We start from the raw sequence: 19,711 nt of genomic DNA on the forward strand, positions 1-19,711 counted from the left end.
GAGCCCTGAGACCTCCTCTCCTCTAAGCTACATGCATAGAGTGCTGCTGAATATTATTTCTGTCCATTCAAAGGAACCAGAAATGCAGTGATATAGTACGTGAGTTTATACAATGATTATCTGACTCACACTGCCTGTCTATACTATCTACATGTGCTGTGTGCAGAATCTCCATTGTATTCCTATGAGATATAGCTTCACACTGCTCTTCCTGCCTCCTGCTTGTAAAAGCTGACAAGGAGAAACCTACCACAAAGAAAGGCTGAAGCTGCATCATAAAAAAAAAATACACTGAGTATCTGCAGTGTGAGTTAGGGTTGTATTACGCTGGCTGAGGGTCAGCCAGATCATTGCTAACAAGCCTTCGTAGGAACACTCATTAATGATGATCTGCCTGTGTAAAGTTGCCGCCGATTACCTAATGAACAAGCAAAATGTTCGTTCATCTGGTATTCGTATATTTTGTACAGTCACAATAATTGTTTGCCGGCAGCAGATAGTGCTGTCTAAAAAATGAATTCTGTATGGAGACAACCAATGGCTTTAGCGATCGCTCCTCCCCATACTGTAGAGAAGACTATCCACTATCAAGCAGGCGAGGGGGAGATTTATCAAACTGGTGTAAAGTAGAACTGGCTTAGTTGCCCATAGCAACCTATCAGATTCCACCTTTTATTTTCCAAAGGAGCTGTGAAAAGTGAAATCTGATTGGTTGCTATGGGCAACTAAGCCAGTTCTACCTTACACCAGTTTGATAAATGACCCCCAGAGTCTCATAAAACTCTACAACCAAACACGTCTATCTAGCTGAGCAAGATTTAATGCTGCCCAAATCTCCCCGATGGCTTCCTTTTGTGGTGTTGACTTTGCCCTTACAAGTTTTCAATAAAGAAAAGGAAATTTGTACAGGAAATAGAGAATATTCTCCTTCCCTCAGAAAATGTAGAGTTTTTATCAGTTCCAGACTTCAGTGGAATCTGAAAAGCATAAAAAAAGTCTTCTTTATCCAGTATGCCAGTCAGTCTGTGAAATCTCACCTTTGTAATTGTGTTGAACAAGGCTTCCCAGACTCTAACAAGTGCAATGAAAGGTAAGCGCCCCAGTCTACCAGCATTACCGCATACAAGGAGTGTATCTGTGAAATGCGTAATGCTAGTAATCGCTTATTAAAAATTAAAGGGGTTGTGCCATTGTGAAATGTTATGCATTGCATGAGTCAGCATGAAAAATAAATGACAAAAATGGTACAGTTGAGAGATATTCCCTTTATTATAATGGTGCCCCTGGTGTTTAATCTGCATGGTAATGTGCACACTCATCTACTGCGCTGGATGAGCATGACTGCAGATGCTTAGTCCCATTTCTTCTACTGCCATCAGCCATATCTACCGTTAGAAGCTGTGACAGTTATAGGGAGCAATAAACGTGCTCCCTGAGCGTTGATAGGGGGATAGCTGCAGCAGAAAGGATACACCCCCTGAGCAGTTATACGGAGAGAGTTGCAGCAGAAAGGACACACGCCCCTGAGCTGTCAGCTTGAAATAAATCTAGCAGAGCAGTAAATGGGACACACACTGGATCCATGCAAGGTACAGGGCTGGTTCTAGCTTTGTTAGAAAGCAGGGGCGGATTGGCTATAGACCTTACAGGGAAATTTCCCAGGGGGCCACCTGAGCCCTTCTCACGGCCGGCCAGTGGAAGTTTTTGGGGATGTATTTTGTGCTGCTGGGAGTATTTTGTGGTGGACTGTGGTATAATGTGCCACATTATGGTACTGCTGGCCCTGTCTTCCATCAATTTGGACACGACTACAAAACGGGGCCACTTTTAGTATTTTTTCCAGGGCCACGTTATGTTCCCAGTCCACCCCTGTTAGAAAGAGATTGTCATGATCTGTATGATGTCTTTTTTTTAGACCTCTTTAAGCTTCATAGTCAGGTCCATTTCAAACGTTGCCATTTGTCTCCATATCCCTCAATGAGTTGAGGGTGTAATGCAGTAGGAGTCTAGCAGTAGAGGCAGGATACCACTCTGGCCTAGTGATTCAAGTCTGGTAAGCCTGGTATTATTTGTAGCTATAATGAGCAGGGAAGGGATTGTTTGCATTTCTTGATTATACTGTATATGTTCTTGCTTTCATGCAAGGCTGGATTATTCTTCTATTATCAGCATCTGTGCTTCCACTACTACAAGGATAATTCATTGCCTTTCAGAACCAGCCTGTTACACAGTCTACATGAAAGTAATTCACAAGCCAGCGTGTGAAAGTTACTATGCTTTGTTTCTATTTTACCATAATTATAATACACTGCCTGTCCAAAATAAAAAGTCGCCACCTGGATTTAACTAAGCAAATAGTTATGAGCCTCCTATTGGATAATTACTGCATGGGCGATTATCTTCCAGCTGGCAACAAGTTATTTAACCCCAACTGGTGCAAGAAGTTGCTTCTCATTTCTTAAACAACCATGTCGAAAGACACATCTCGTAGTCGTGGAAAAGATGTTAGTCTGTTTGAGAAGGGTCAGATCATTGGCATGCATCAAGCAGAGAAAACATCTAAGGAGATTGCAGAAACTACTAAAATTGGGTTAAGAACTGTCCAACGCATGATTAAAAACTGGAAGGATAGTGGGGACCCATCATATTCGAGGAAGAAATGTGTCGGGGGAAAAAAATCCTGAATGATCGTGATTGGTGAAATTTTGGTGAAATCAAACGTTTGGTGAAATCAAATCGAAGAAAAACAACAGTAGAACTCAGGGCTATGTTTAATAGTGAAAGTAAGAGCATTTCCACACGCACACTGCGAAGGGAACTCAAGGGATTGGGACTGAACAGCTGTGTAGCCGTAAGAAAACCACTAATCAGTGAGGCAAACCAGAAAAAAAGGCTTCAATTTGCTAGGGAGCATAAAGATTGGACTCTGGAGCAATGGAAGAAGGTCATGTGGTCTGATGAGTCCAGAATTACCCTGTTCCAGAGTGATGGGCGCATCAGGGTAAGAAGAGAGGCAGATGAAGTGATGCACCCATCATACCTAGTGCCTACTGTACAAGTCTGTAGGGGCAGTGCTATGATCTGGGGTTGCTGCAGTTGGTCTGGTCTAGGTTCAGCAACAGTATGTGCTCTAAGAAAGAGTTCAGCCGACTACCTGAACATACTGAATGACCAGGTTGTTCCATCAATGGATTTGTTCTTCCCTGATTGCACGGGCATATTCCAAGATGACAATGCCAGGATTCATCGGGCTCAAATTGTAAAAGAGTGGTTCAGGGAGCATGAGACAATATTTTCACACATCGATTGGCCACCACAGAGTCCAGACCTTAACCCCATTGAGATCTTTGGGATGTGCTGGAGAAGACTTTGCGCAGCAGTCAGACTCTACTATCATCAATGCAAGATCTTGGTGAAAAATTAATGCAACACTGGATGGAAATAAATCTTGTGACATTGCAGAAGCTTATCGAAACAATGCCACAGTGAATGTGTGCCGTAATCAAAGCTAAAGGCGGTCCAGCGGAATATTAGAATGTGTGACCTTTTTTTTTGGGCTGCTTTTTTTTTGGGCCTGGCAGTGTATATTCTATGTATGGTTTATAATGGAGGCATAAAGAGTTTAACCACGTAAACCATGTATGTAATTTCCACCTCTACACCCCTACCCCTTCTGACCACTGACACTGACCGCTAGCCATGTCATCAAGGCTGAGATTGTATAAAGACATGGCTGTGCATGTCCGCAGCTCTCTACATGCCAACTACAGCACAAAATCTGTGGGCCAGTCAGTGTGCAAGAGACCAGAGGTTTTCAAGATCTCTGCTTGTTGTTTTTGAATGAGGACAATTTGGCATGGCCATGTGCTGATCACACAGATGCATGGCTTGTTCTTAGCCACAGTACATTTAGCAGATTGTGAGCCTGGGGGGCATTTTACTATTCAGTGACCACTAGCAGAGATCTTGGAACACCAGAACCCCTAGAAGAATATGAGATAATTACATCATTTTTTTAATTAAACAATGGCCATTAATTGTTGAAACTAGGGCTCATGCACACGACCATGGTTTTTGTCCACATCCTATCTTCATTTTTTACAGCACACCATGTGCAGTCCACATCCGTATATCCATTCCGTGGCCCCGCGAAAGAGAATGAACATGTCCTAAGGATAAGGCATTTGTGAAGGAGTGGCAAAAAATGGCGACAGGCTCTCAGCCAGTATCCGTGCTTTGCGGATCCGCAATTTGTGGACTGCAAAACTGGCTACGGCCATGTGCATGAACCATTACACTGCACAATTTAGCAGGCAATTGCTTCCTTCCTATCAATCTCCTGCTTGTCAGTGAACGAGACCACTGTATTTACATGCAGCGATTTCCCCCACAGTATGGGAAGGACCGATCACTTATGCCATACAGAATCATTGTTTGCCAGCAGCAGAAGATGTTTAGATGGCACGATCTGCTGCTGCCAAACGACGATTTAGGTGACTGCAGAAACAAGCATGCGCTTGTTCATCGGGTATTCGGCAGGACCCCTTTACACTGGCAGATCATCGCTAACGGCTGTTCCTATGAATCTGGCTAATGCTCGCCTACTGTAAAGGGCCCCTTTAGTCTTTATCATTTCTAACATGTAGTGGGGTGGCAGCTGTTACAATGACAATATTGGTTGTCGATCAGCTTTCCACAAATACTGGAGAGGTATATACATTATATACCGTTAAATCTACATTGAATTAGATTGCTTTCCTTGCCCCTTTCTCTGATGGTCTTATGTCAGTCCTCACTATAGTTCTGCCATTCTATTCAAAAACCTAGAAGCCCAGTGGAGGGTTTAAACAGTGCGGCAAGGCATAAAATTGCAAAAGTATAATAAAATAAAAAAAGCCTTTTGGAATCAGAAGCATGTAATTAAAGTACTGAAACCCCTAAAAACGAAATGCAGTAAAAAGATCTAGTTGGTGACTTGTCCTGTACATAGTATTTTAGCTCTGGCCTTAGTTGTGCCCTTGTAATCCACCATAACATGAAGAGAACAGTGTGTGTGTTCCAGATGAACGTACACAATAGAAGGTTTCATCCTAGCACCATGTGCATATAGAGACCGTCATTTATTTAATCTCTTTCCCCTTTTTTCTTTGTTTCTTTTTGCCGCTTTCTAAATCAGATCCCAGGAAAGAGTACGGTTGCAAGATTAAACGTCCCTTTTTAACATTGTTCAAATACCACGAAATTAGTTTCCAAGGAGACCAAAGATGGTTGCCATAGGCACCAGGGGCCCAGGAATTAGGATTGCACGTTTTTTTTTTTTAACCCAGTCACGCATATATAACAGCTAACCAGAGCCATACTGCAGTCTGCTAATAAGCTGAAATGAAAGAGTTACCTCACTAGATCTGCTTTTATCGCCTCATAAATTCCTCTCCTTCACTGCTGAGGTGACAGTCAGATAACTGAGACAATTCTGAAATGACGTTCTCCTAAGTGAATATGGCATAAATGGCGTTCCTCCCAGTAAACATTCTTTGTATTGAGCTCTTGTGAAGGACTAAGGTAAATGATGGCCTTCTGGCTATTTTACTGTTGAGCCAATTTTTCTTGAAGTGGAAAAATGCAGCATCCCGATTTTTATCTTATTCACATTTAGGGCTCGCAATTTGCGGAACGGAACAGGAGGCCCATTATAGAAATGCCTATTCTTGTCCGCAAAACGGACAAGAATAGGACATGCCTCATAATTTTTGAGGGTCCACGGAACGGAGCAACAGATGCGGACAGCACACAGAGTGCTGTCCGCATCTTTTGCGGACCCATTGAAATGTATGGTTCCGTATACGGAATCAAAATACGGCCATATACAGAACGCAAAAAATGTTTGTGTGCATTAGCCCTTAGGCCTCTTTCACACGACAGTATGTCTTTTTCAGTGTTTTGCGGTCCGTTTTAAACGGATCCGTTGTTCCGTTTTTTGTTTCCGTTGTGTTTCCGTTTCCGTTCCGTTTTTCCGTATGGCATATACAGTGTACAGTAATTTCATAGAAAAAATTGGGCTGGGCATAACATTTTCAATAGATGGTTCCGCAAAAAACGGAACGGATACGGAAGACATACGGATGCATTTCCGGATGCATTCCGTTTTTTTGCGGACCCATAGACTTTAATGGAGCAACGGAACGTGATTTGCGGCCAAATATAGGACATGTTCTATCTTTAAACGGTACGGAAACGGAATGCATACGGAACACATTCCGTTTTTTTTGCGGAACCATTGAAATGAATGGTTCCGTATACGGACCGCAAAAAACGGCCCGCAAAACGGAAAAGAAAAACGGCCGTGTGAAAGAGGCCTTAGGGTTTAGTAATGACATATATTTTTTAGCGCTTGTTTCGTTCTCTCTAAAACTGCAGCATGTCCTGTCTGTAGCAGGTAAGGGTTTTTACATGCCGTTTTTTGATACCGGTTTTCCATGGAAGCAGTTTTAGGGACATTTTCTAGTACTGTTTCTTTAAAGGGGATGTGCAGTGTCATGATATTGATGACCTGTCCTCAGGATAGGTCCTCAATATCAGATTGGCGTAAAGCGTACTATTCACTTGAATGGGAGAAGAAGCTGTCATACAGTGCAATGCTGCTGCAATCTAGACGGCGTGTAGGTGAGCGTTGAGGAGGAGGCAGCGCTTGCACAAGTAACTAAAGCCTCTTTAAACAGTTGATGGCCAGGGTGACGCCATTCTGATATTTATTGATCTATCCTGAGCAAGGCATCAACCATTATGATGGGGTTCAGTCACATCCATATTTCAACCCCAAACTCAATGTGTGGCCCCTTAACAGGGGTTATGTAATACCCCTAAGGGAGTTGCTTGCAGTAAGGGGGGAAAGGGGGAATTTCTTAGACAGCGTGACATTACCCAATCAATGATCATTTTGTATGGATGTACCCCTTTGAGGACAATGGTAACACCTCATTTTCAATGTATTCATACTTTTCTAGGAGAAATAATAGAGGAGCATAATAAGAAAAGATGCTCCAGAATTGTTATATTATGGGTAACACAAGTATTTACTAAAATAGACGCGTCAGGAGAGTGAATAGGTACTATTTCAGTAATTCTCAGCTGCTTGCTGCTAGATCTTGATTATGTAATCTGCTTACCTAGATGTGCTCCAGAAGCATCTGACTTGGACAGCCACTACTGCTTCACTCCTCTTGGTGACACTGGTGGGATTGTCGGGTGGTTCATGCATAGAACACATGGCTGTCTGGGCTATTTTTGTGGACTCGGATTGTACTGTATTTGACCAGTCTTCTGGATTACTCATCTTTTTTGCTTCTTTGCACTGCTTTGACCCTGGATTGTGGAACTGCCTGTTTGTCTGCCATTCTGTTAGTTCTTGTATTCTCCTGGTTTGACCGTGCTCTGACCCATCTACCTATCTGGTGTCATACAGTACTGACCCTTGGTTTTGTTTGGTATTTTATGCTCCACCAGTCAGCAACTACTTTACAGGCTCAACCACGAGATTCCTATATAGGGGTTAAAGGATGAAAACCTGGGGTTCCTTAGATTCCGCTAAACAGAGTGGTCTTCAGACCATATGTTTTGTGGTATAGCAGCAGTCAGTATGGCCAGGTTCACATCTGCGTTGTGAACTTTAGCAGTCTGTTCCGGTCACTGTATCTGGCATATATGTCGGCTTTCAGTCGGAGAAAAAATACTACATTCATCATTTTTTTTGTCCGGGTGAAAGCTGGCATATATGCCACAAAGTAGCTGGATCCCATTATAGTGAAGGGAGATTCGGCGGTGCGTGATGGTATCTGGCTATGACGGATACAGTCAGACTGCTGGAGTTCACAACTCAGATGTGAACACTGCCTAAGGGCTCGTTCACACGACCGTTGGTGTCCCGTTCCTGTATTGCGGACCGCATTTGCGCAATACACGGGCGCCGTTCCGTTGTCATTCTGCATGGGGACACCAACGGTCGTGTGAAGGAGCCCTAATAGAGATTTTCTAGGAGATAAATGATCTCGGTAAAAGCCCTAAATCTATAATAGCAAGCTCATACTCCCTTAAATACTGAGTGGAATCGGTAAAGAATGGAGACTTGCAACCTGGAAAATAAACAAGCTCTTACTATATTGTCTTCCATCACAATTTCAGTGCCTCGTTTTCCTGTAAGCCACCCATTTTCGTTCAGTGTCTCGGCACCCTGAGCTCTGCTGACAGTTGTGTGAGATAAGTAACCCCACAGATGCAGATATCTATTAGCATGGCATAGAATAATCACATAGATTTACCGTATACTGGCGGCCAGACTACTTATATTCATGGGTTTTTGTTTTTCTGTAATGAATCATTAAATAATGTTCTGATTTCCTTCAACCATGTAAATCATTCGCTTTCTTACTTATTTTGGAGATAAAAATACATACTTTATGGAACTTTGTGGCTTAACCAGAAAAATACAAATACACAAACGAATAAGATTAGATATAAATGGATGGCCAAATGTGCCCACGTTATGCTTCTACAAAAAAACTACAATAAACAATTTGTATTATAAAAAAATATTTACATAAATAGGATGCTGACATTTGGTACAATCATTTAAAGGATTTCTCCTGGAGATAAAGGGGGTTATCCCACAAAGTATTACTATGCAGTGAGTAGGACATTTCAAATGCAGTATTGTTGCAATATACATGCAACACAAACTTTAAGGAGGGCATTTATTAAGACCAGAGTTTTCCACGCCTTGAGTCCCTCTGCGCTGCCGGAGGAAGCGCCTTGTAGAAGCCTGTGCCTCTACATAAGTTTGGCGCTTCCTCTAGCAGGCTGTGCAACAGACTTAACTCTACACCAGCCCCCTTCCGGGCATAGATTTAAGCAATTTTTCAAGCCAAAAACCGGTGTGGAAAATGATAAAAGAACTGGGTTTGCAGGACCACCCACTCCCCCCACACACACACAACTCCCACTTTTCTCGCCTCTTCTGAAAAGTGGCGTGCGCAGGAAAAGGTTCTAGATTTTTCCACAAAAGGGAAGTGCGACAAAAACTGCTACTTTACTACGCCACTATTGTGGCGTATATCAGGTCATAAATGTCCCATAACGTTTTTTTTTTATGTACATTACATTTTCCTCTGTAGCAGTGCCCATTGCTCTTTCTCTTGTAGCTGAAATTCTGGTCTACCTTCTCCCGGATTCAGCAGTGGACCGACATGCTCAGTAACTTTCCTGCTGTCTTCCTGTTCTTGGTGGTGACATAGTGATCTCATGGTGAAGCATCCCAAACATCTTCCATTCATTCATTGGTCCATACTGTTAAATTCATAGAAATATATACTTATATCTCTGTCTGGACCATTGAGAAGAAAATTGGGGTGGAGCATTGCATGCAGGTCAAGTAATCCAAGAGAGTATAGGACCACACTGGCCACCGTATCAAGGATCCTCCCAATCCTCAGCAAACTTCAAACATAAATGATACAGTCCATTCCAACAAATCCATTTATTTTACCAATTCGTAAAATATAGCACGTTCTTAAAAAAGATAGTATTTCAGCAAATTTCACAGAAAGTGCATAGGAGTACAGTGCTGTTGCAGTAATACTTTTCTTCTATGCTCCTTTTATGGACTGATGAAATATTGCCGTTTATAAGAATGTGCTATATGTTATGAATTGGTGAAATACAAATGTAAATGGATTTATTGGACTGGCCTGTGTCATCTGCGTTTGAAGTGGAGTGTTGCATACCATACTGCTACTTATTCGTGAAATTGCTGGGACTGTGTGTGAGGGACTATTTTCTATGCAGGGGAGGAAGACAGGAGAATAGAGTTTCCACAACTAAGGGCTCGTTCACACGACCGTTGGTGTCCCGCGCCCGTGCTGTGAACCGCAAATTGCGGTCCGCAATGCACGGGCACTTTCCGTGGGGCAGGCGCATGGGGATTGCAGACCCATTCACTTGAATAGGTCCGTGATCCCTCCGTTCCACAAAAAGATAGAGCATGTTCTATCTTTTTGCGGTGCGGTGGCACGGAACGAAACCCCAGAAAACACTCCGTAGTGTTCCGTTCTGCACCGTTCCACATCTCCAGATTTGCGGACTCATTGAAATCAATGGGTCCGCATCCGTGATGCGGAATGACAACGGAACAGTGTCCGTGTATTGCGGATCCGCAAATGCGGTCCGCAATACGGGAACGGGACACCAATGGTCGTGAACAAGCCCTAAGATAACAGGGTTAGGCCTCATGCACACGACCGTTTTTTTTTGTTTGTTTATGCTCCGTTTTTTTTTTGCGTTACGTATTCGGTCCATATACGGAACCATTCATTTCAAGGGGTCTGCAAAAGAAATGGCAAAAAAATGGAATGTACTCCGTATGAATTCTGAATTCCGTATTTCTGTTTTTCCGTACAGTTCAAAGATAGAACATGTCCTATTCTTGTCCGCATAAAGGACAAGGATAGTACTGTTCTATCAGGGGCCAGCTTTTCCGTTCCGCAAAAAATGGAATGCACAAGGAAGTCATCCATATTTTTTTGCGGACCACAAAACACTGGATTAGCCATACAGTCGTGTGCAATAGGCTTTATAAGAAACATAGAAACATAGAAACATAGAATGTGTCGGCAGATAAGAACCATTTGGCCCATCTAGTCTGCCCAATATACTGAATACTATGGATAGCCCCCGGCCCTATCTTATATGAAGGATGGCCTTATGCCTATCCCATGCATGCTTAAACCCCTTCACTGTATTTGCAGCTACCACTTCTGCAGGAAGGCTATTCCATGCATCCACTACTCTCTCAGTAAAGTAATACTTCCTTATATTACTTTTAAACCTTTGCCCCTCTAATTTAAAACTATGTCCTCTTGTGGTAGTTTTTCTTCTTTTAAATATGCTCTCTTCCTTTACCGAGTTGATTCCCTTTATGTATTTAAAAGTTTCTATCATATCCCCTCTGTCTCTTCTTTCTTCCAAGCTATACATATTAAGGTCCTTTAACCTTTCCTGGTAAGTTTTATCCTGCAATCCATGTACTAGTTTAGTAGCTCTTCTCTGAACTCTCTCTAGAGTATCTATATCCTTCTGGAGATATGGCCTCCAGTACTGCGCACAATACTCCAAGTGAGGTCTCACCAGTGTTCTGTACAGCGGCATAAGCACTTCACTCTTTCTACTGCTTATACCTCTCCCTATACATCCAAGCATTCTGCTGGCATTTCGTGCTGCTCTATTACATTGTCTTCCCACCTTTAAGTCTTCTGAAATAATTACTCCTAAATCCCTTTCCTCAGATACTGAGGTCAGGACTGTGTCAAATATTCTATATTCTGCCCTTGGGTTTTTACGCCCCAGGAGCTCACTGCAGTGCAATAGTAGGAGATGAAGGTGCCTTGTGATAACTTGTAATGAGCTGCTGCCCACTCACAGAATCTGAAGAGACCAGAGTGCAGATGGGTCAGTATAGAAGCTATAGCGGGTAAAAATGACACTGGAGAACATAATATTTTTTTTTTGCATTGATATACTTAAAATAATGGTATCCAATTAAAGGGGTTGTCCGGGTTCAGAGCTGAACCCGGACATACCTCCATTTTCACCCCGGCAGCCCCCCTGACATGAGCATCGGAGCAGTTCATGCTCCGATGCTCTCCTATGCCCTGTGCTTAATCGCGCAGGGAAAAGGCATTTTTAGGAGTTTCGGTGATGTACCGGGGCTCTCCATGGGGTTTCCAGGAACCCCGGTGACATCACCAGGACTGATGGGTGGGATTTATCGCTGCCCTAGCCAGTAAAACAGCTAGGGCAGCGCTAAAGCCCGCCCATCAGAGCTGGTGACGTCACCGAACACACTGCCGGACGGAAGTTTCCACCCGACAGTGTGTTATTGAAAACAAGAGTCTGTGCCCTGCGCGATTTAGCACAGGGCAAGGGAGCGCATCAGAGCATGAGATGCTCCGATGCTAGCTTCAGGGGAGCTGCCTGGGTGAAAATGAGGGTCTGTCTGGGTTCAGCTCTGAACCCGGACAACCCCTTTAATCCAGATATATTTTATTTTAATTTGTGAGAATTGTTTTCTTTTCTTGAACAGAAAAATAATCCACTTAGGCTCTGTTCAGATCTGCACATTTATTTCCATTGTGCTGGCCCATTATAGGAGCAGAACACTGAAAATAACATTAGCACCGGATCTGCTGCTCGACAGACACAAACAGCCCCCGAAGGATCCAATTGACTGTAATTGAGTCTGTTGCATCAGGGAGCTCGACATTTCATGGGATCTGTGCTTTCAAATAAATAATAATATTCCTAATCATGTAGATATTTGTACGCATTTCTCATAACATCGAGAGATTCTGATTAAAGAATAATATTAATTCTACAGTAGACATTTTTTGGTTGCCTATAGATGCATAACAATTGAATTTAATACTGAAGTCTTTTCCCCCCTCCCCTTGCCATAATGGACAAGGACACGTACTTCACCACCCCCTTTGATACAGATCTCCCTGTTAATGAGGTTTACTTGACAGGGCTGCAGAGAAAGACGCTCATTGATTTCAGCAGGTTTCCACAGTGATTGTGTAGACTCTGTTTTCATTGCTTGGCTAGGAAGGGGACACTCAGTGCTTGCTAAACACTTTAGATATAGCCAAACCCACTTTGCTTTCTTGGAGGTCATTGCCAAGTAATTGTCTTGGCATTTTTTCTAGTTGTGCTGGAGTGGGTGCTATGCGTCATAGTTTGTGATGTTTTGTAACAAAACCTCTATTTTCTATGCTGGAACATGTCCCATAATACATGACCGCTGTATGCATCCCTGCTATTTAAGTACTCTTCTTCTGACCCCTAATGAAAGTTTCTAAGAGACAAGCAATGGTTTATCCCCCTTTATTCAGAAATGCTGGAGCTTTAATAAGAGACAGGGAGAAGTTTCCACTAGGTGGCGCTCCTCTGGCTTTTCCCCACCCAGCTTGGCTTGATGGACACTTTGCCTATTTGCAGAAGCTAGAGAAGATCCTCCCTGAAGATACTTCTCCCCAAATCTGCCTCTTTTTGAAACTATGTATTCTCTGGAACTGTGCAGTGTGTCTGAGTAAATCTTAGGACAGATTTATTACGACTGGCATTTTATACTGTAGTCTTATACTGAAGATGGTCAGAGTGAAATGTGTCAACTTTTTTGAGATGCACACCTCTAGTGGTGCCTCTTGGACTTTAAAGCCAGAAAATGAGCAGGCATATATTTGCAAAGGTAAATTTAGTCATTTTCTGGCTTTAACCCCGTAAACTATGGGGTTATGTGTTAAGCACGTGTTAAGACTCCATATGGCAGAGTCAATCAGCCCACAATTTACTTACAGCCAGGCTCACACTATAATGGCTGAGATTGGGGATAAAATCGATCCCGTACATTTAATCCCCGAGATGCTGTGCTCAGTTTAGGCAGGGTTGCCAACCGTCCAGAAATTTCTGGATAGTCCGTAAAAATAGGCAACTTTTTTCCTGTGTTCGTAAAAAAAAAAAAGTGTCCGTGATTTCGATTATTTTGGTGGTGATTATCGTCATTTTACAGCTCACAGTAAATTCTGGTAATGAGTACTTATTAGTATATTAAGCTGTTGGCATTTATCACTTATAATTTTTATCATTTATTATGGTTGTCCAATTTGTCCGTAAAATGTTGGCTGTCCGTGACTTTGGGATAAATTGACAAGAAAAAAGGAAAATTCTGGTTGGCAACCCTGAGTCTAGGTGGTTAGACAGACACACTCTTACCCCCCAGTGCAAATGCAGTTGTAGGGGTGCCAGTGGGTTGCCTTGGGACTAACAAATGCCCTGGGGCGGCCACAGGCACAGCCTAAGGGCTCATTCACACGACCGTATTCTCTTTCCGTGTCCGTTCCATTTTTTTTTGTGGACCATATGTGGAACCATTCACTCTAATGGGTCCGCAAAAAAAAAAAAAACGGAAATAACTCCATGTGCATTCCGTTTACATATGTCCTATTATTGCCCACATTACGGACAAGGATAGGACTGTTCTATTAGGGGCCAGCTGTTCCGTTCCGCAAAATACTGAATGCACACTGACGTCATCTGTTTTTTTTTTTGCGGACTGCAAAATACATATGGTTCTGTGCATGAACCCTAATAGACATCCTGTCAGTTTTACACTGGCATGCTATTGTGAATTAGTATACTGAGTATAACAAAGTATAAAAGCGCCGAACTCATATTGTGAAAAGAAGTTAATATGGATACAGTAAAAATAAACTCCATAAAAAGTTGTTTTATTTTGTAAAAGTGGTAAAAAAAAGAGTACATTCCAAAAAATACTTGTGGGCCTAAATGCCCAAGGAGGTTAGACTGTAATAAATTGTTGGCCACTCCCCTTGCCTGTAAATTCCACCCACTGTTAGGGTCCATTCACACGTCTGCAAAATGGGTCCACATCCATTCATTTTCAATGGGGTTGGAATTTGCTGTCCGCATCCGCATTTGCGAATCCGCACTTCCGTTCTGCAAAAAAAATTGAACATGTCCTATTCTTATCCGCAATTGCGGACAAGAAAAGGCATTTTCTATGAGAGTGCCGGCGTCCGGCACATTGCCGGTGTCGGCAGGCTCCATTCAGACGTCCGTAGTGCATTGCGGATCTGGCCCGGCCGGCACCCCCATAGAAATGCCTATTCTTATCCGCAATTGCGGACAAGAATAGGACATGCTCTATTTTTTTCCAGGGCTGCGGACCGGAAGATCGGGGCCGCGCTCCCGAAATGCGGATGCTGTCCGCATCTCTTCCGGCCCCATAGAGAATGAATGGGTCCGCACCCGAACGGATGCGGAACGGATGCGGACCCATTCTACGGATGTCTGAGTGGAGCCTTATAGGCACTTTTCAGAAGTTGTGAGAGGAGTCAAGTCACAAATTATAGAGCAGACATTGTATGCAGCATAATTTGCAACTGCTTTTTGGCTGAAAATCAATTAATGAACTCCCCCTTAGTTCTCTGTAATTAGGAGCCACTAGTTAGGGTAGCAACAAACTGATAAGTTCCCTTTTAAATATGTACAAAACAGAAAATCATAAAATCCATCTCCAAACTCACCACTCACATTTTCTTTGTCTGCTTGAAGTAGAATTACCGGCAAAATGTTTATTCTCTGACCTGCTAGAAAGTGACCAACTCTCTAATCTCCAGCTGACACAGGACAGAAAGTCAGATACTTCCCTATTCATTCCTCTGAGACTGACATCGAGGCTCCCATAGGAATACAGAGAGAAACTGACTTCCTGTCCACACTGTTGTCTCAGTTGGAGAGTCTGATTGCTGGTCACATGACACAGGTGAGAAGCATTAGGGAGGTATAACTCACAAATACAGCCACTGGTAAGAAGATAACATTCACTACAGACTACATCATGTACCTTTCTAACAGGTCAGAGAATAAAATTATGGACGGGAGTTCTTTAACTCCTTCCCGACATATGACGTAATAGTACGTCATGGCGGCAAGTGACTTGCCGCATTTTGACGTACTATTACGTCATGGTGATCAGGCGGGCCTGATATCCGGGCCCCTGCTGAATCGCTGTAAAAGCCGATTCCGGCGGATTAACCCCTTCTATACCGCGGTCAGCGCCGAAGAAGGTGCATGCGGCGAGTGAGGGAACCCATCGGGTCCCCACCCTGCTGTGGCGGAGTCCCGATGGGTGAGAAGGCAACCCGATGCCGTGCACAAGCTGCCCAATGCCTTGCACAGCATCGGGACCTGCCTTCTACGGGGGCTGAGGAGATCCAGCCTCAGGCTGGGTCTCCTAGGCAACCTGTTATTGTATGACTCTGTGTCATACACTAACAGGCAATGTATTATAATACAGATTGTAATGTATTGCAGAGGGGATCAGACCCTCAAAAATATGATTTTATAATAAAAACTAGAAGAAAAAAAAGGAAAAAGGACACATATTAGGTATCACCACGTCCGTAACATTATCCACCCCATCCATAATTTTTTTTTAACTGTGTCAGGAAAAAAGCAATTTTTTGTCACCTAACATCGCATAAAGTGCAACACCAAGCGATCAAAAAGGCATATGCCCCCAAAATAGTACCAATCAAACCGTCACCTCATCTTGCAAAAACTGAGACCCTACCTAAGACAATCGGTCAAAAAATAAAAAAGCTATGGCTCTCAGACTATGGAGACACTAAAACATCATTTTTTTGGTTTAAGAAATGCTATTATTGTGTAAAACTTAAATAAATAAGAAAAAGTATACATATTATGTATTGCCACGTCCGTAACGATCTGCTCTATAAAAATGTCACATGACCTAACCCCTCAGATGAACGCTGTAAAAATGAATAAATAAAAACTGTGCCAAAACAACCAATTTTTTGGTCACTTTGCCCCATAAAGTGTAATATTGAATGATCAAAAAATCATATGCACCCAACAATGGTACCATGATCCGTCCGCACCGCAAAAAAAATAGAACATGGCCGGGTAATGGCCGTGTGCATGAGGCCTTAATCAAATCACTTAGGAGACTATTTGTGCTTCTACCCTGGGGGGGACTGTAGTAAAGCCTATAGTTTGGGGAAAATCTCTCTTCAGCCATCATTTAGGTGGACATGAGACTGGCTTAGTACATCGTGAGCTTTTAATGTTACAATTTTGTGTTGCACTCATTTGTCCTGTACTACCCTTGTGGATGAATCAAACTAAATTATGTGTGGTAGGCCTAGAAACGTTTATGTCTTTCAATAAACTCTCCAGTTGTGTCATATACATTATTAGAGGGAATTTCATAATATGACACGGTTTAGATCAAGTATTTTTTTTATTTTTTAAGATTTATGTTTTTCATTATCTGTATTAAAAGAAATCCTGAAACCTTGCAGTTTTCACCTAAGCTCTGAGCCTCATAATAGACTGACACTTCCTGTTCTGTAGAGATCACTTCTCAGCAGTCCTCTCATTATCCACACGGGCAGGGGATACCACTCAGTTATAAAGCTGGAGAAAGATAACACAGGATCTACCATTCCCAATTGGTGTAGGTCAGCGCTCTCCTCCTCTCCGACTCAGTCCAATGATGTATATCACATAGCATATCTAGAACACTGTCCTATAAAAGTCAATTAATATCTACAGTCTACAGGTTCCTATGGTCCATGTGGCTGCTGCTGTAAAGTATATCTTTGAATTCATTTTAACAGTATCTCAGGTAAAATGCTCATTCTTACAACTATGTATACTACCGTATATAGAATAAAACCTTATGTACCATAAGAAATAAAGACAGATTAGAAAAAAAAAAAAAAAAATCGGGGGGGGGGGGGGGAAGCGGGACGGAGCCTGGCTGTGTAGCTGAATGGCTGCTAGTTTCTGAGCTCCTCAACCTTGCCGGTGTTTTACCCCTAAAATCAGCTTACAGCACCGCTCTAATGGGCAAAGTGGGTAAAGATAGACCCAAGGATCAAACAGATCCCACACCAGTTCGGTCCAGACAACCAGATATGGACCAATATCTAAGAAAACAACCGAAGCTCAGGTCGGCTGAAACACCTAAGATGGCGCCGGCTCAGCTATCTGACATGGAGGAGGATTCAGATGCCGGGAGTGTCTCTGATGCCTCTACCTGCAAATCGCGCAGACAGGGGAGATCCTTCACTAAAGCTGCACTTCTTGAAGTGCTTAACTCAGCATTAGCCCCTATAAAAAAGGATCTTTCTGAAATAAAGGAAGACCTCAGAGATATCGGGCGCCGGGTGTCTGACCTGGAGAGCACACAGGAAGCTGCTCTGCAGAGAGAGGAGAAATCATACAATGTAATCCGATCCCACACTGACCTGCTAAATGAAGCTCTCCTAAGAATTGAAGACCAGGAGAACCGCAGCAGCAGGAGGAACCTGAGGATTCGCGGCCTTCCGGAATCGATTGCCAGTGAGGCGCTCGATAAAGTTGCTCGCGAAATTTTCGCGATTATCCTGGGTGCCGGAAAATCGGATAATAATCGAGCGCATACATCGTGCGCTCAGGCCCAAACCGAAAGCTTCAGATCCTCCTCGCGATGTAATTTGCGGCCTCCTCAGCTATGTCGATACAGCCGCACTGATGAGAGCCAGCAGAGAAGAGGAGCAGCTACAGCATGAAGGTACGCCAGTCCTGTTTTTCCAAGATTTGGCCCCATCCACACTGGCTAAAAGGTGTATTCTTCGCCCACTCCTGGATGCCCTTAAAGCTGCTGCCACCCCATTCAGATGGCTGTACCCTTTTGGAATTGCGGTCCTTAAAAATAGACGCCAAATCACTATCCGCTCACCATCGGATCTATAGGCTAGCTGGTCCCAGCTGGGGTTAACCCCTATCGATATACCCTCGTGGATGCCGGCGGATCTAGAAGACCCACCCTTACCGCCACCCCATGCGGGTGAATGGCGCTCCGTCCGCACAAGAAAAGGGCCCAAAACCAGGGCTGAAAATTCTGCTCAAGCTCCGACCTGAATATAGGACCGTGAATAGGTTCTCTGCGTTTTCTGTTCCAGTTCCACTCTAAGTATACGGGACTCTGTGTCTTATTGTCTGTTTATTGTTTAATAATGGATCCCTCTTTTTCCAGGCTTTTATGGTTATTACCATGGTCTGGTCATTTCCCACTCCCTGCTCTCACCTTAGTTTGCAGGGGTTAACCCGGCTTTACCTACGGGTCACCCTTCCCCTTTTGATGGTCAGTCATTGGCCCTCTTTAGCTCTGCGGGACCCCCCACCTGACAGACCCCGGCTGGTAGCCGTGATGAGAAAGGGTCGCCTTACAGTCAGGTGCTCAGTGGAGCTTCTGTTACAAGCTTTGTTTGCACTATTGTTTTCTTCATTAACTGTTTGTCTCCCCTCCTTCCCTCTTGTGTCTCACCCTCCCCATTGTAGTCAGATGTCATTTAGAGGCTATGTAGAGGCTGATTATTTTTTCTCTATTTTAGAATGTCGTCCTTTGTGATATCCTCCCTGAACGCTAGGGGAATGAACGAGCCTTGCAAGCGGTCCCAAATCCCGGCCCTTTTACAAATGGATAAAGTGTCTATAGCATTCTTTCAGGAAACCCACTTCAGAGAGGGTAAGACCCCCAAATTGCCCCCCAAAAGGTTTTCCCAATGGTTCCATAGCACGTATAGTTCGGCTAGCAGGGGTGTCAGCATAGCGATCCACAAACAGCTCCCCTTCAAGCACTCTGCTGTCTCCTCGGACCCTGAGGGTCGTTACCTGTTTGTTAAGGGCACTATCGCTGACACACCTGTTACCCTGGCAACTGTATATGCTCCCAATAGAAGGCAGGTTGCTTGACTCGTTCAGACCCTTGGCTTGTTATCCACCTTTAAGGAAGGTATGGTGATTCTAGGCAGCGACTTCAATGTCACCCTGGAGCCTTCCATAGATTCCTCAAATGGGAAGTCCGCCATTACACATGTACGCTTACGGCGCCTCAAACTCGCCTTACATAGGTTAGGTGTAATAGATATTTGGCGCACCACAAACCCCTCTAGTAAGGATTACACCTTCTACTCAGCTGCTAAATCCTCCTACCATAGACTTGACTATCTATTCCTGTCTAAAACCCATGCTAATAGGGCTATCCGATCCCACATAGGGAACATCACCCTGT

The 19,711-nt window shown here is 43.5% G+C and overlaps 1 protein-coding gene across 3 annotated transcripts in view; it reads left to right on the forward strand.

The window, feature by feature from the left end:
* GTF2IRD1 (GTF2I repeat domain containing 1) overlaps positions 1 to 19,711 on the forward strand; it is a 125,993-nt gene that overhangs the window by 42,721 nt on the left and 63,561 nt on the right. The gene's annotated exons all lie outside the window — the stretch shown is intronic.

Source organism: Bufo bufo, chromosome 3, assembly GCF_905171765.1.
Source record: "Bufo bufo chromosome 3, aBufBuf1.1, whole genome shotgun sequence".
NCBI lineage: Eukaryota > Metazoa > Chordata > Amphibia > Anura > Bufonidae > Bufo > Bufo bufo.